Here is a 16,488-nt window from a genome sequence, read left to right on the forward strand (position 1 = left end):
ATTTCCAAAATAATGTATTGTCATCACCATCATCATAGCTCTAGACTAAATGTTTGCATCCACCATCATATGTTGAAACCTAACCCTCAACATTATGGTATAAGGAGGCAGGGCCTTTGGGAGGTGGCAGCTGAGACTCAAGCTCTCTACCAGGGGCTCCTCGGGCATGACAAAGTGCACCTCTGAAGTGGCTTCTTAGTCACTTCCGTGGCAGCCACGGAGCAGTGCTGCCTATCACAGCCTCCCAGGTGCCTCTCACAGGAACACACAGAGATGTTCCACCAGACACAGGCCCTGTTCTGAAAAGAAGCTCAGAAAATGGAAAGAAAGTAAGAGTACTAGGCCACAAGTGAGAGAGTTTATAACTTAGAACAGAAAACTTCTTAACTGATCTAGTTCTAATTTCTCACGTGACAGATAAGGAAATTAAAAACTAGAGAACTGATTTGCTAAAGATCACTAGCCAGGCTTAGCAGACTTGGAAAGGCCTGATTTTTGGTCCCATGGTCAATTTTTTCAAATTGAGATTCTCTGATGTTCTTTGGAGACCTGCAAGGGAGAAGAAAGCAGGGAGGTTCCTAGACATTTCCTCAGTGAGTGTACCCCAAGACAATATGTTTTACAGGGCTTCTGGCTAAGACTGGTTTTGAAGTACTGGCTACAGGACTGAAGGAATGTTTAGGAACCACTTTCTTAGTGCGTCTCCATTACTGAACAGTTTCTAGGAAGCAAACTGGAAAGTTCCCCCAATGAAGAAGCTATTTGTTAAATATCACAGGGCCATTGAGGCCATCTATATATATAAAATGCCAGCAACTGGAACACCGTAACAACCAGAATGACCAGTCTCTATGATGCCCACTGTGGCCAGCAAACCGGCGTGATTGGGGTGTGGTGCTGCCAGCCAACCTCCTGCGGCCCCTCCCCCAGCCATCCCCACCCACAATAGGCCCCCACAACCTTGATTAGCTCACAGCCCCTCCCCCTGGCCAGCCCCACCCCTGATTGCACCCCACCCTAATAGGGGGCGGGCCCAGCCGTTCAAACTCCTGGAGCCCCTCCCCCAAGCTGGCCCCACCCCCAGTGGGCCCCCACCATCCCAATCAGACAATGGCCCCTCCTGACAGCCAGCTCCACTCCTGATCGGCCCCCCCCCACTCCGATCAGGGGCAGGGTCGGTCAGCCAACCACCCATGGCCTCTCCCCTAGGCCACTGATCCCCAATCGGCCCCTCCTACCCATTTAGGGGTGGGGCTGGCCGGATCACCACCCACAGCCCCTACCCACAGCAGGCTCGACCCTGATTGGGCCCTGATTGGGGCAGGCTGGCAGCCAACCTCTTGCCATCTCTTCCTCCCGACAGGCCCAGCCCCAATCCACCCAAATTGGGGCTGAGCTGGCCAGACCCCACGTTCGCATGAATTTGTGCACTGGGCCTCTAGTATAATGATCTAATCTAATAAAAGAGAAACGTGCACATTGACCGCACCTCCGCTACACCCCAAGCCATGCCCACCAGCCAATCAGAGCAACTATATGCAAATTAACCCAACCAAGATGGTGGCCGGCAGCCAAGGAGCTGGAGCAAGCAGGAGGCTTGGTTGCCCTGGCGATGGAGGAAGCCAAGCTTCCCGCCTGCCCTGGCTGGCTGTGGCCTCCACTCAAGGCAACAAAGTTTCAATTATAGAAGATAAATAAATCCTAGATACCTGCTTCCAGCCAGCCTCCACTGGGAGCTTGGGTGGCTGGGGGCCATGGCCAGCCTGCAAACAGCCATAAGCCCCTCATCCAGATTGGCCAGGCACCCCAGCAGGACCCCCCCACCCTGAAGGCAGTGTGGCCAGCCTGAAAACGGCCCTCAGCCCCTCACCCAGGCTGGCCAGGCACACCAGGGGGGACCCCCACACTGAAGAGGCTGTGGCCAACCTGAAAATAGCCATCAGCCCCTCACCCAGGCTGGCCAGGCACCCCAGCAGGGACCCTCACCCTGAAGGGGCTGTGGCCAGTCTGAAAACAGCCATCAGCCCCTCACCCAGGCTGGCCAGGCACCCCAGTGGGACCCCCACCCTGATCTGGGACACCCTTCAGGGCAAACCAGCCGGCCCCCACCCATGCACCAGGCCTCTATCCTATATAATGAAAGGATAATATGCAAATTGACCCTAACAGCAGAAGGACTGGGAATGACTGGTCACTATGACACACACTGACCACCAGGGGGCACACTCTCAATGCAAGAGCTGCCCCCTGGTGGTCAGTGTGCTCCCACAGGGGGAGCTCTGCTCAGCCACAAGCCAGGCTGATGGCTGCCAGTACAGCCGTGGTGGTGGGAGCCTCTCCCGCCTCCTCAGCAGAGCTAAGGATGTCCAACTGCAGCTTAGGCCTGCTCCCTGCTGGCAAGTGGACATCCCCTGAGGGCTCCCGGGCTGCCAGAGGGATGTCTGATGGTCAGCTTAGGCCCAATCCCCCTTTGAGCGGGCCTAAGCCATCAGGTGGTCATCCCCCAAAGGGTCCCAGACTGTGAGAGGGCACAGGCCAGGCTGAGGGACCCCCCGAGTGCACAAATTTTTGTGCACCAGGACTCTAGTATTATAGATAAATGTTCAAATATAGCTGAAGTTCAAAGGGGACAGAAACCTCAGTATGTTTTGTATGACTTAGAAATGTTTATGAACTTTATTGTTTTTCAAATTAATGGTAAAAAAATTTGTCTGAATATGACAGGTATTGATAGAGTAATAAAAATAATCCCCTTAACAAGTATTTTTTTTAAAAAATATATTTTATTGATTTTTTTACAGAGAGGAAGGGAGAGAGATAGTTAGAAACATCAATGAGAGAGAAATACCGATCAGCTGCCTCCTGCACATCTCCCACTGGGGAAGTGCCCGCAACCCAGGTACATGCCCTTGACCGGAATCGAACCTGGGACCTTTCAGTCCGCAGGCCGACGCTCTATCCACTGAGCCAAACCGGTTTTGGCCCCTTAACAAGTATTAAGTGCCTGCTATGTCTCAAGCTTGGCCTATCGACTGAATAAATTTCTCACACATCTGTGATACTATTTTTCAAATGTACATTGATTTTTACCACTGATAAAATCCAAATATATCTTGAAATGTATGAATTTATCTTCCAGTTATTGTAATGTTTTCTCAGTCAACATTTCCCTCATTATAAAATCGATTTTTTTTTTAATGTGAGAAATACATTTCCATGTGTGAAAATTTCAGGAACTTTGGTTGGACTACAAGACTAAAATGAACCTTGAGTCATCAACTCTTCTTTGCCATTAACATTAGACAAAGGAAAGATTTCTGAGCATTTCTGGGTTATTTCAGGTCCTCACATGTCTTTGTGAGACTGGCCACTACCATCCTTTTATGTATTGTCACTTGAATTTGACAAAGTCTTCCAAACAGAAAGACATAAGCAAGCTTACATTATCTAGATATTAGTAAAAATAAAAACATCTTAAAAAGAGATGTAATATAACTTCTTTATTGCTCCCCAATACCTGACTCTGTAACTGTATAGGGTTGATGCATAAGGTAAAGCCCTATACAGAAAGGTTAGCACTTGTTTAAGACAGAAGTTAATCATCAAAGAGGAACAAGCACAACAGAACAGAAAACCTATCACTTGTCATAGTGTTAGTGTGGGAGAGTGGAGTGGGCAGTCTAATAAGACTAGATGGCAGTGAAGGTGCCCACTCAATGTTTATGTGGTAACTGAGGAAAACCAGAGCTGGGTTCAGTTGTAATGAAAATCTAAAGCAACTAGGGTATCACCATACAACCACCTTTAGACTATTGGGAATGGGAGAAGTGGTTATATTCTTGTGGTAGTTTTTGCTGTTCTTAATCTCCAATCACAGTCTGGGTGGTGACCATGAGGCCAATGGGAGCTTTGGAGGGGCATTCTCTCAGGAGAAAGAGGCAGCCCTGGAATGAGAGGCAACCTTGTAGCCAGGAAGACAGAGCCCATCCCAAAGGGTGAGTATCTGAGAGAATCTGAGAACACATAGTCACCGGGCTGGAGATAGTTGAGCAGAAGTGAGAGCTAGAAGCCTCAGATGACTAAGATAAGACTCTCTTTCTCCTGGTTCTCCTCACCTGAAAATTGGGCAGACACATCTCCCAAAGGCACCTCCTGGGCTGAGCTGCCCCCAGTGTTTGACTCACAAACACAGCTGGGGCAGCAGAAACTATCTTGTGCCCTTGGGCTTTGAACGACTACCCTGAATATCAGGAAACACCCAACACCTTCTCAGCCAAGAGCAACAACACATGCTATTGATCTTAAACTTCTTGAAACCATCATTGCTTAGGGTGGTTACTTTCAGAGATGACACATATTCTTTTGTCAAGTTATTTTATCCAACTCTCAACAAGGTTCCTTCCAGGATTTATACTGTCTAATTGTACAGTGTTACCAGTTGAATGTGTGTTTCCTCAAAATCTATGCATTGAAGCACTAACCCCTCAATTTAATGGCATTTATAGGTGGGGCAGTTGGGAGATAATTTCATTTATTAAGGTCATGAGGGTGAGGCTATCATGATGGGATTAATGGCTTTATAAAAAGAGGAAGTGGTTCTCTCTCTCTCTCCCCCATGTAAAGACACAATGAGAAGGCAGCCTTCTGAAAGCCTGGGAGAGGGCTCTCACCAGGAACAGAATGAGCCAGCAACTTGATCTTGGACTTCCCAGCCTCCAGAAGTGCAAGAATTTAAACTACTCAGTCTATGATATTTTGTTATTGTAACCCAAGCAGACTAATACATATAGTTACGGGAGCAGGTCAGGTAACTCTTGCCAATAAGTTGGTATCTATTACATACTTTTTATATTCATAGGCCCACTGAAAATTCTTTTTGAGAATAGATAGAACTATGTGAAGAGCTCTCACAAGATTCCCAAAACCCTTGGAAATCAACGTTCTAAGCACTATGGGGATTTGAGTGTGTGAATTCATGCTAGCTCATTTTTCTGGTTCAGAGAGTGGTTTATAAAAGACCTTTAAGAACTAAACAGAAAAGATTTGTACCAAGCTGGATTAACTAGGGTTCCTCAAGTGAGGGCAAGCCCAGAACACCTGCCAACAGTGAAAGATTGTGACCTACAGTCATTGTAACAAATCGCATAAGACTGATTTGGCAGGATTCCAGGGAACACCTCTCTGAGAATTGCTACCAGGAAATTGCTAGTGAAATGCCAAGAAAAAGTGGCTATGGCTTCTAAGTGGGAGCCCCCTTTCTGCAGTGCCAGAATTTTATTTTGATTTCCAAATGTGTGTGAACCTTTGAATTTAGAGGTTCAAATTTTGATTTGCTTACTAGTATCCCTTTAGACTAAAGGTCAAAATCTCTTGCCTCATAAAGTTTTAAACATATCATCCTGGGGAGGGGCAATAAGGGGAGTATGCAGGAAGCAAAGCTGTAATGGGAAAGTAAGTATGAAATCACATTCCCAGAGGCTTTGCAGTTTAAACACAATTGGGTTTCAATTCTGTGCTGTTTCCCTTGCCTCAACTTCCTCCTCATTTCAGTAAACCCCTACCGGATTACTCAAGCGATCAAAGGACAACATACCTACCCCACACCTAAAGAATCTTGCTTTACATTTTCTTGGTGAGCACATCATAGGTCTTAATGCTTCTCCCTAAACAGAGGAGATCAACAGCCATGCAGACTGTCTGGGGCTTTGGCGATGCATGAGGTGTAGCATGAAACAGCTTATATAAATCATGTTTTCTGTGTTTCCTATTCCTGTAATGCAGGAAGTGCTGGTTCCACAGGCCCTTGTGCTTTCAGAGATAAGAAAGGTTCTGCACCATTCAGAGTTTTTAGATAGCCCATTGGAATTTTATAGGAGATATGGAGTTTGCAGTCCTGTACCAAATAGACAAGAAACTGTTCTTAAGGTGTCATCACCCACTGGAACTGTATTAGGTGCTGAGAAATGTGGATAGCTGCAATTCCTGGCTGGGCTTGCTACAGGCTATTGTGTATATGTACAGATAAACTTATATCCAAGTGCCTAGCCAGCCATTGCTATGGAATTTGGTTTCATTCATGGTAACAAAGTCCAGAATAAAAGAAGCAGATCAACTGTGTATGGTAGGTTTGTATAAGAAAGCAGGTGTAGATTTGACAGCCCAGAGTCTGGTTAAAGGATCAAATGAATCAGTCAATAAATTATTAATCATTTTTTTATGGAACTTGAAACACATTCCTGCCCTGAAGCAAAGTAGGATATAAGCCATGAGGTAAAGCATGATAATGAAAGCTCTGATGTCTGCATTCTGGGAGCTTTATTTATTTAGAGGGTTATGGGGGGGGGGTGTAGTGGGAATAGGGGTACAATAGTGAATATGTTATGAGAACATGACATGAATAATCTCAAACAGGGGATAGTCAGAAACATTAAAATGCTTCTCTTATAATCTTCAATGAAATAAGAGCAGTAAACAAAAGTGAAACATGTTATAAAGCATGCAATAGTGACTTCAGTACTTCAGTGCAGCAATTATATCTATTAACATAGCTGATGGAAAACATCAAGAAAAAAAAGCATTTATATTCTTGATGGCCAGGGGGTCAGTCTTTTGTTCCCCGATTGTCTTACATATGGCACACAACTGTTATAACAGTGGACAATGTAATTGCTGATTTTATATTGTTTTTTGCATTTTTTGGTATGTACATTGAATGTGTTCTGATGTTAGTGAATTATTTAGAGAGCTGCTGTATAACGTTGTTCCTATAGGCAACAATACCACATTGTACATTTAAATTTGTTGAGAGGATAGACCTCATGTTAAATCTTACCACAATAATATACATATATACTAGAGGCCCGATGCACGAAATTTGTGCAAGGGGCTTGGCCCTCGCAGCCCCAACTGCCTCAGCCAGCCCTTGCAGACCTGGCTTCACCCAGAAGGTCATCTGGAAGGTCATTCAGCTGTTCAGTCTAATTAGCATATTAGCTCTTTATTATATAGGATATATTTAAATATTTTTTATTGATTTCAGAGAGGAAGGGAGAGAGAGAAAGAAACATCAATGATGAGAGAGAATCATTGTTCAGCTGCTGCCTGCACACCCCCTGCTGGGGATTGAGCCCACAACTCAGACATGTGCCCTGACCAGGAATCGAACTGTGACCTCCTAGTTCAGTGATGGCGAACCTATGACACACGTGTCAGAGGTGACACGCGAACTCATTTTTTTGGTTGATTTTTCTTTGTTAAATGGCATTTAAATATATAAAATAAATATAAAAAATATAAATCTTTGTTTTACTATGGTTGCAAATATCAAAAAATTTCTATATGTGACACGTCACCAGAGTTAAGTTAGGGTTTTTCAAAATGCTGACAAGCTGAGCTCAAAAGGTTTGCCATCATTGTCCTAGTTAATAGGTTATCGCTCAACCACTGAGACACACCGGCAGGGCTATCTCTCTCTATATTTAAATATATATATATATATACTAGAGGCCCGGTGCACAAAAATTTGTGCACTGGGGGGGGGGGGGGGAGAGGGAGTCCCTCAGCCCGGCCTGTGCCCTCTCGCAGTCTGGGACCCCTCGGGAGATAACGACCTGCTGGCTTAGGCCTGCTCCTGAGTGGCAGAGGGCAAGCCCAATCCCTAGGTGCAGCCCCTGGTCGGGCTCAGAGCAGGGCTGATTGGGGAGTTGGGGCGCCGCCCTCTGTCATGCACAGAGCAGGGCGGATTGGGAGGTTGCAATGCCACCCTCAGTCACGCTCAGGGTAGGGCTGATTGGGGGGTTGGGGCACCGCCCCCTGTCACACTCAAGGCAGGTTCAATGGGGAGGTTGCGGCGCCACCCCCTGTGATGCACAGAGCAGGGCCAATCAGGGGGTTGGGGAGCTCCCCCCCTCATGCACAGAGCAGGGCCCATCAGGGGGTTGGGGAGCTCCCCCCTGTCACGCACAGAGCAGGGCCCATCAGGGGGTTGGGGAGCTCCCCCCTGTCACGCACAGAGTAGGGCGAGTAGGGCCGATAGGGGAGTTAGGGCACCGCCCCCTGTCACCCACAGAGCAGGGCCCATCAGGGGGTTGGGGAGCTCCCCCCTGTCACGCACAGAGTAGGGCGAGTAGGGCCGATAGGGGAGTTAGGGCACCGCCCCCTGTCACCCACAGAACAGGGCCAATCAGGGGGTTGGGGCGCCACCACTGTCACACTCAGGGCAGGGCCGATGGGGAGGTTATGGCTCTATCCCGTCACACACAGAGCAGGGCCCATGGGGGGGGGGGGGTTGGGGCACCACCCCCTGTCACACACAGAGCAGGGCCGATCAGGGGGTTGGGACGCCACACACTGTCACACACAGAGCTGCAGGGCGATCAGGGGGTTTGGGCGCTGCCCCCTGTCATGCTGATCTGGTGCCAGGAGGCCTCGTGGCTCCGCTGATCCCTGTGCTGGGAGGCATATTACCCTTTTACTATATAGGATAGAGGCCTGGGGGCTGGCTGGTTTGCCCTGAAGGGTGTCCTGGATCAGGGTGGGGGTCCCCACTGGGGTGCCTGGCCAGCCTGGATGAGGGGATGATGGCTGTTTGCAGCTGGTCACACACCCTTCAGGGTGGGGGTCCCCACTGGGGTGCCTGGCCAGTCTGGGTGAGGGGCTGAGGACTGCTTTCAGGCTAGGGGTTTTGACTGAAACTCCCAACCATTCCTTTTTTTCTTTTTTTTTTTTTCTTCTGGGCCAGCTTTAGCTCTGGCTCTAGCTCTGAGGCTTTCGCTGCTGGTTTGTTTGCCGTTCTATAATCGAAACAATGTATAACTTCAGCTCTGGCTATATTTGTTAGAATGTTTCAAACTGCCAGCTCAGAGTCCAGCAAGTCAGGCAGGGAACGTTGGAGTCTGCAGTCACTGGAGCAAGCAAGCCTCATGTTCGCTTCCAGCTGCCTGGCTGCCGGCCGCCATCTTGGCTGACAGTTAATTTGCATAAGGATACGCTGATTAGCCAATCGGAAGGGTAGCGGTCGTACGCCAATTACCATTTTTCTCTTTTATTAGTGTAGATATATATATATATATATATTTATATATATTTATATATATTTACATATATAAATATATATATAAATCTCTCTCTATATATCTCTCTATATTTTTAAAAATAAGATAAAATTAAGGAATACCTGGAAAATAGGCTGGTTTTCTTACTTTTCTTCCAGAACTTGTTTGTATTGGAAATACTGACATATTTCCCTTGGCCATAGAGCCTCCCCTCTAGGATTTCTGTATTCCAATTACTTCCCTAAAGTAAAGGAAATATTTAAATGTTGGACTTTTAAAATATTTTTCTAATAATAGAGTTTGGGTTGTAGGGACTTCATTGGCTATTTCAAACATGCGCACACTTCCACATTCTATAGGGATCCAATTGAAGAACACCATTTTTCTGGTCATTAATAGTATCTAATCAATTACACTAAAAATTTTGCCAATTGAATCATACTCATTGTTAAGATTAAAACCCCAGGAGTAATATATGAGGTCTCTCCTTTTCTCCCACAGCATATCCTGCCCTTACAGTATTATCTATACCTTAAAAATACAAGTATGATCATTCCTCATGACTTCCACCATTATCCCCAAGTCCCAGTCACCATCATTTCTTCCCTCAACTGTTACAATGGTTCCAAGTTGGTCTCCCTGCTGCCACAGTTGCCCACCTAGAGTACATTGTCTGTAGAATAGCAAGAAAGATCGTTCAGTATTCCATCACTACTCTGTTAAAGGCAAGAGAAAACTTTGAGAGAATAGATTGGAATGAGAGGTATTGATATGGATTTATAATTTCTAAAATGTGTTCTTGAGTATATATAAGTAGCCATATGCATATATGCATACAAATACATACACACATACATTTTTTAGGTCTATCTGTTGAGTAAACCTTGGAGCAATTGATACATTTAGCATTTAGATCTTGACTTCTACACCATCTCCACTAAAAGGGATTCTCAGAGAAATGATTGTTTTCCAGGCTGGGTTATGGTAAGTGCAACATGTAATGAAAAATTCCTTTAAGTGACAGATTCAGAAACAGCCTTATAGATACAGAGAACAAACTGATGGTTGCCAGATGGGAGGGGAGATGGAGACCTGAGTGAAAAAGATGAAGGGATTAAAAAGTACAAATTGGTAGTTACAAAATAGTCATGGGATGTAAAGTACAGCATAAGAAATATAATCAGTTAAATTGTAATAACTATGTATGGTGCCAGAAGGGTATTTGAAATATCGGGGGATCACTTCATAAATTATATAAATGTCTATCAACTATGCTGTACATCTGAAACTAATATAAAATAATATTTAATGCCAACTGTAATTAATTTTTTAAATTAAAAATAATAAAAGGGAAAAAAGATTGAGGATATGTGCCCCAAACATGATGGGGACTTGTCACAAGGACAAAATGAACAGCTTGAGGGAGCTCCCACTGGAACAATTTGAGAAATAAAGTAATTAAGAGCAGTAATTAATCACAAGCCATTTTTAAAAAGCCACACGTGTGTACTAATAATAAGTAATGAAAGAAAAAATGGGGTGAACATTGAATTTGGAAAAGCATCATTTTGCAAACATCACAGTAAAGAGGAATTCAGGCAAAGATCAGAAAGAAATGTTAAGTTTAGGGAGTAAATTTTGGTAAGGACGGGCTATTTGCCTGATTGCTTATTAGTACTGAGGAGAAACTGAATAACACCTTGACTGGGTGATTAAAATTACTATAATGAACAGATGGACATTGTGTGTCTCCTGATGGGATATTCTAAGGACAAACATCAGTTCTATGTTGTTCTTGCCAAGAATGCATAACCTGATCATGAAGAAATGTTAGACAAACCCGAAATGGCGATTGAACGATAGAAAAGAGGTGGTAGGAGCAGGGAGAGTGAGAGGGAAACAGCATGCTTCAAAACTGTCCATAGTCATAAAAGTTATGAAAAAGACATAAAAACTAAATTCAATATGTCATCCTACACTGAATCTTATAATAAAAGAGGGAAAAATTGCTATAAAGGGCATTATTGATTCAACTGACAGGACTGGAATACAGATGGTAGTTTGGATAGAAGAACTATATTAATGATAAATTCCACTTAAGTTGATAAATATTCTGTGGTTGTGTAAGGAGTATTAGTCAGTGTTCTTCAGAGAAACAGAACCAGTAGGAGTAGATGAGAGAGAGAGAGAGAGAGAGAGAGAGAGAGAGAATAAGAAATTGAAACACACCATTGTGGAAGTTGGCAAGTCCCAAGAACTTCAGGATAAGTCATCAAGCTAAAGACCTAGGAGATCTGATGATGTAGTTGTAGGCTAAAGGCCAGCAAGGTTAATAAGACCCAGGAAGAGCCAGTGTTTCAGTTTGAATCTGAAAGCAGGAAAAAATAAATGATGTTCCAGTTCTAAGGCCATCAAGCAAATAATTTTCTCTTATTCAGGCAGGAGAAGATCAGCCTTTTTGTTTTATACATGCCTTCAGCTGATTGGATGAGGCCCACCCACATTACAGAGGGCAATCTGCTTTACTCAGTATATTAAATGTTAATCTCATCCAAAACACCCTCATGGCAATGCTCAGAGTAATGTTTGACCAAATATCTGGGCACTCCAATGATCCAGTCAAACTAACACACACAATTTACTTTTATACAAATGAATAACCTTTTAATCGGGAAATACACATGGGAGTGTTTAGAGTTTAAGAACCATGATGTATACAATTTACTCTCAAATGGCTCAGATACAAAAGTTTTTAAGAGACAAAGAGATAGTAAATGATAAAGGAAATTAAGCCAAACATTAACAGTAAGTGAATCTGAGTAAAGAGTATAGAAATATTTTCATACTCTTTAACCTAAATTTTCTGTAAATTTGAAATTATTTCCAAAGTTTTCTTAAAAGCCTTCCAATGTTTTGCTAAAAGTACTCCTTGCAGTTTCCCATGCACGAAAAGTGAATCCAACTGTCCTCACTTGGCCTTCTGGGCTGCCAAAGGCCCAGGGTCTGCCCACTTCTCACCTCAGCTAGTCCTACTCGTCACCCTGCATGCTTTCTGCTCCTGGAATAGGCCAAGTTCATTCTCTCCGTAGAACTTTGACACTTGTGTTCTCTCCCCTGAAAGGTCTTCCCCAGGCTTTGCATGGCCACTCCTTCTCATTGCTCAGGTGTTTTGTCAGCTGTCACTTCCTCAGAGAGGCCTCTGCTTGAAGGAGCCACCTTCAGTCGTATTGCCTTATCTCACTTTACTCTCTGAACTTACCATGTTTACTTCCTCCTTCACTTGTCTATTATACTAGTACTCAAAACGGTCTGAATTTCAGAAAGGCAGTCTCCTCATCCATCCTGTCTGCTCCTATATCTTTGACACCTAAAACATTACTTGACATATGGAAACTTCTATGGAAATGTTTTGGAATCAATAAATAAATATTTAAGTGCCTATAGTGCAGAAAACCTTTGCAATTAAAACACAAATCTATTAGCTATTTGTCTTCCATTTATATATCGGTTTTTCTAGTTTATGACAAGAATTTAATGATTAATATTATGATGTTACAGGTGAGTATCAGATATAAAGTGTTAGTATAGAGAGTGTACAGGTAAGTACAAGTGGATGAATAGAAACATTTTAAAGGTAATCCTGATTATCTAAAAATTGTAGTTGGTAGACATAATGTAAAAAGTCTCACAGACATAGTAGTAATAAGAAAATCTTTGGTAGCAGATTTGAATTCCAAATATCTAGCACAATACCCAGGAAATAATAGAGGATTCATAAATGTTTAACAAATGCAAGAAATAGTCTATCAATAGCAGGTTGATCCAAGGAAAGTAAAAAGAGAGAGATGGCTAGTTTTGCACCTTTAACAAACATTAAAACAAATATAGTTTTTAGCTAGAAAAATAGTTCATGATAATAAGATGTAACGTTTCCCCAACGAAATAGAAACAACATTAGAAATAACAATCACAGCATCTGCCTCAGGGTAGTTACTACCTTCTTCACATTTTTGTTATGTTTTGTTTTGTTATTTTGGCACATCTGGTTCAATTGATGACTCATACTTCCCAAGAAGCCATATGTTTCTGCACAAAGTATTCACTCTCTACATTCAGTAGGGATGAGAGCCAAGCAAATATTATAAATCCCCTTTTTATCCATCAAAACTAAGAATGAAATTCCATCTGCAGCAAGACTTAATTAGCAGGCCATAAGTCGTTTTAGTATTGAAAAGCATGAACTCTGTAGTGATGGCGTGTTTTACACCTCCATACTCCATCCCAGCATCACCACGTCAATGTGCTCTCATCATTTTTACAAAAAAATCTAGAATTTTCCAAATTCTATGCATTTAGGTAAAACTACAGTCTCTCAGTGGTCCTCTTTAGATGCTGTGCTTTGCACTTTCACCTCCCCTGTTCCCCACTTTCCAACATTCGGTACACTGCCTCTGAGGCAAGGACATTTACTTAAGAACAACTCAGCTATTTTGTAATTAGTTTTAAAACTTGATAGAGTTTTAGATTGTGGTCGTGTAAATGTACAAATGTATTACTCTGACCTCTTCAGTAATGAAAAACCAATGTCATTATTAACATTTCCGAATCTTAAGAGAAAACAGAATTATTGACCCAATCTTTTTTCCCCTGAAATTGAAGTGCAATTTGCATAGGGTAAAATACACCTTTTTAATGTACTATTATTGGTGGGATGTCCTCCGTGTCCCCACTTGTCACTGGTGGAAGTGGCCTTTTGGGGTGCTGTGGAATTTCCTGGGCCACCCACAGGAGGATGAGGTATTGTGGAAAGCTTTATTGATGATGTCACATTACGGGAGTTCCCCTCCAAGGTATGGCCCATCTCCCTCCGTCTGGAAGAAGTCCCATTTTGTCTTCAGTAGAGCTAGGATTAAAGCTACTGCCCAGATTCTTTGCTCCATATTAAAGCATCACCCAGTCCAGCATCTGGCTACCTCAGCTTGGGTTCCCAGTTGCAGTCCATTGCATGTGGAGTCTGCATGGCCATGAGCCATGCAGCTTATAGAGCCACATGACATGGGCGAGTGTGGTCACACAGAGCCAGGGAGAAACTGAGCACAAGAGCAAGCAAGTGAGTGAGAGAATTCTTTGTGTGGGGATTTTACCCCTTCAGGATTTCACACCCTTGCAGTGGCTTCCCACTCCAAGCCAATCCATGTTCCCCTGGCTGGACTGACACAAGTACCTTCCCTCTGTCGCCCTGACCTCATTGTGCATGTGCCCATCTTCCCTTTTGTTTAATCCCCTTTCCCCAGTGATTTGCAGGGAATAGACCCCCAGTTCCCTGGGGAATGTAAATTGGCAGCTTCCTGGTGAAGTTGCCCAGATAACCAGGCTTACAATGTCCAGTCTCCTTTTGCTTTCTTCCTATTATTAATATTAATAACGAGCTAGTTATGACGCTACCAGTACAACTCCATGAGTTTTGACAAATGCATGCAGTTATATAACCACCCCTACAATCAAGATTTAGAACACTTCTATCACCTTCCAAAATTCCCTTGTGGCCCTTTGTAGTTAAACCTCTCTGCTACCAACTCCTAGCAACCACTGATAAATACAATCTTTGTATATGAACATGTTCATCAGAGTTTACTCTTTTACCCTAATAATAGGAAGGCTTTATTAGAAATTAAGGATCAAAATGAAATTTCATCTACAGAGAAAAGGCAATTTAATAATGATACCCTTACCTTTGCCTCTATCATATCTTATTTTTAATTATTTTCTCTTTTTTATGTTACCAATATGTAGAACTCTTAGTTAATAAAAAAGGGTGATGTTATATATCATGGTAGGTAAGTAAAATAACCTTTTTTGGTGAACAGGGTGAGCAAATGTCATTTCCATAGCACTATGTAAATTATTAATTAGCTTACATTGACCTTCTGAAATGAGATAATTATTAACACACCATTATTCTAATCAGAAATGTGACAATAGTCTCAGTTTGAATCCTAATTGCTAGTAGCTGCCAAGAGTTCTGGGTGACAAAGAATTATGAAACTTAATAAGAATAATTATATATATAACATTTAAGTCTTAGAAAGTATTAAATATTACATATGCATTTTCCTATTTAATCATAACAAAATGCCCAGGAGAATATTCCTATTGATATCCCTATGCTATGAAAGGAGAAACTGAAACTTAGATTTTAAAAAATCTCATTTAAGGTCAAACAGGGGAGAAGTGATGAAGCTACCCACGTAGTCTGGTTGTCAAGGCTCTGCTCACTGACAATGCATGATGCTGACTTTGAGAAAGAGGACAAGTTTGATTATTGACCTTTGCTGATGGGTGGGAAGAGGCTGAGGAAGCTCATGCATTTCATATTGCCATCCTAAATCTTCTGGCCTGTTACTGTTCCTTCGAAGAGTAGAACTAATATTTTGCATTTTATAATTACCCGTAAGTGCCATTTCTTCCAGCTCCAATTCTACCCAGCACCTTCTCAGAGTCTGGAAGCATAATGGCTTTCTGCTGGAAGGAGTGGAGTGAAGAAATGTGTAAGGCCTGGATCTGGGATCATTCCATACTTCCCAAAGTCTACCTCCCTTAGAGAAGTGTGACACCTTATTTAAAATGACTAAGGAAACAAACAATGTATTTGTTTCTGGAACTTTACAGGAAGTACAAATGAAAAGAGGGACCATGGATGTGACCATGTCCACATCCCAAATGCTGGATGATATATAGAGTACCTAAAAAACAAGCAGTTCTTAAATTTGGAAAGAAATAAATTGGCCTTCAAAAAAATACCTCTCCCGCTCATTCTTGCCATCTTTCCCCATCAGGCAGGATTTGTTTATACTGGTGTTTATAGTTACGGGTTGGCCTCAAAATAGATATTTTAATTCTGAGATCTCACTCATGGATAAAGAATGTGAAAAGAAGGTTTGTGTGGTGATGTTTGAATTTTTAAATTAAGGGTGCAGTTAATTAATCTCTACCACCCATCTCAGGAAAAAGAAGATGATTAATATGAAAACAAAGGTTGTTAGAAGAGAAAACAGTTCATAACTACTCATTTTGGAATTTTCCTTAGACTCTGTTCTTGTTCTTAGTTCATGAAGGTAGAAGAGAGCAGTTATTTTTATTTATCCTGAACCCAAGGTTACAAAGACAAACAAATGATGATCTATATTTATATATTTTTCCCTATTTGTGAATAATCCATTATTAGTTGTGGTGGTTTGGTTCTATCATGCCAAATTCTAGAAGTTCAATACATAGTGTAAGTTGTCTTACCCAATGTAAGCAGAACTAGTAGGTGATTGGTTAATTTTAAAAAGCCAAATATCATAAAAATTCAATACATTCATCTTTAATTATTTTCTTATAACATAAAAGTTTAAACTGCCCGTAAATTTATCATCATTTTGTGTAGTGTAGC

Source organism: Myotis yumanensis, unplaced genomic scaffold (genome assembly GCF_028538775.1).
Source record: "Myotis yumanensis isolate MYYU_CA2020_CCGP unplaced genomic scaffold, mMyoYum1.0.hap1 SCAF_6, whole genome shotgun sequence".
Classification (NCBI taxonomy): Eukaryota; Metazoa; Chordata; class Mammalia; order Chiroptera; family Vespertilionidae; genus Myotis; species Myotis yumanensis.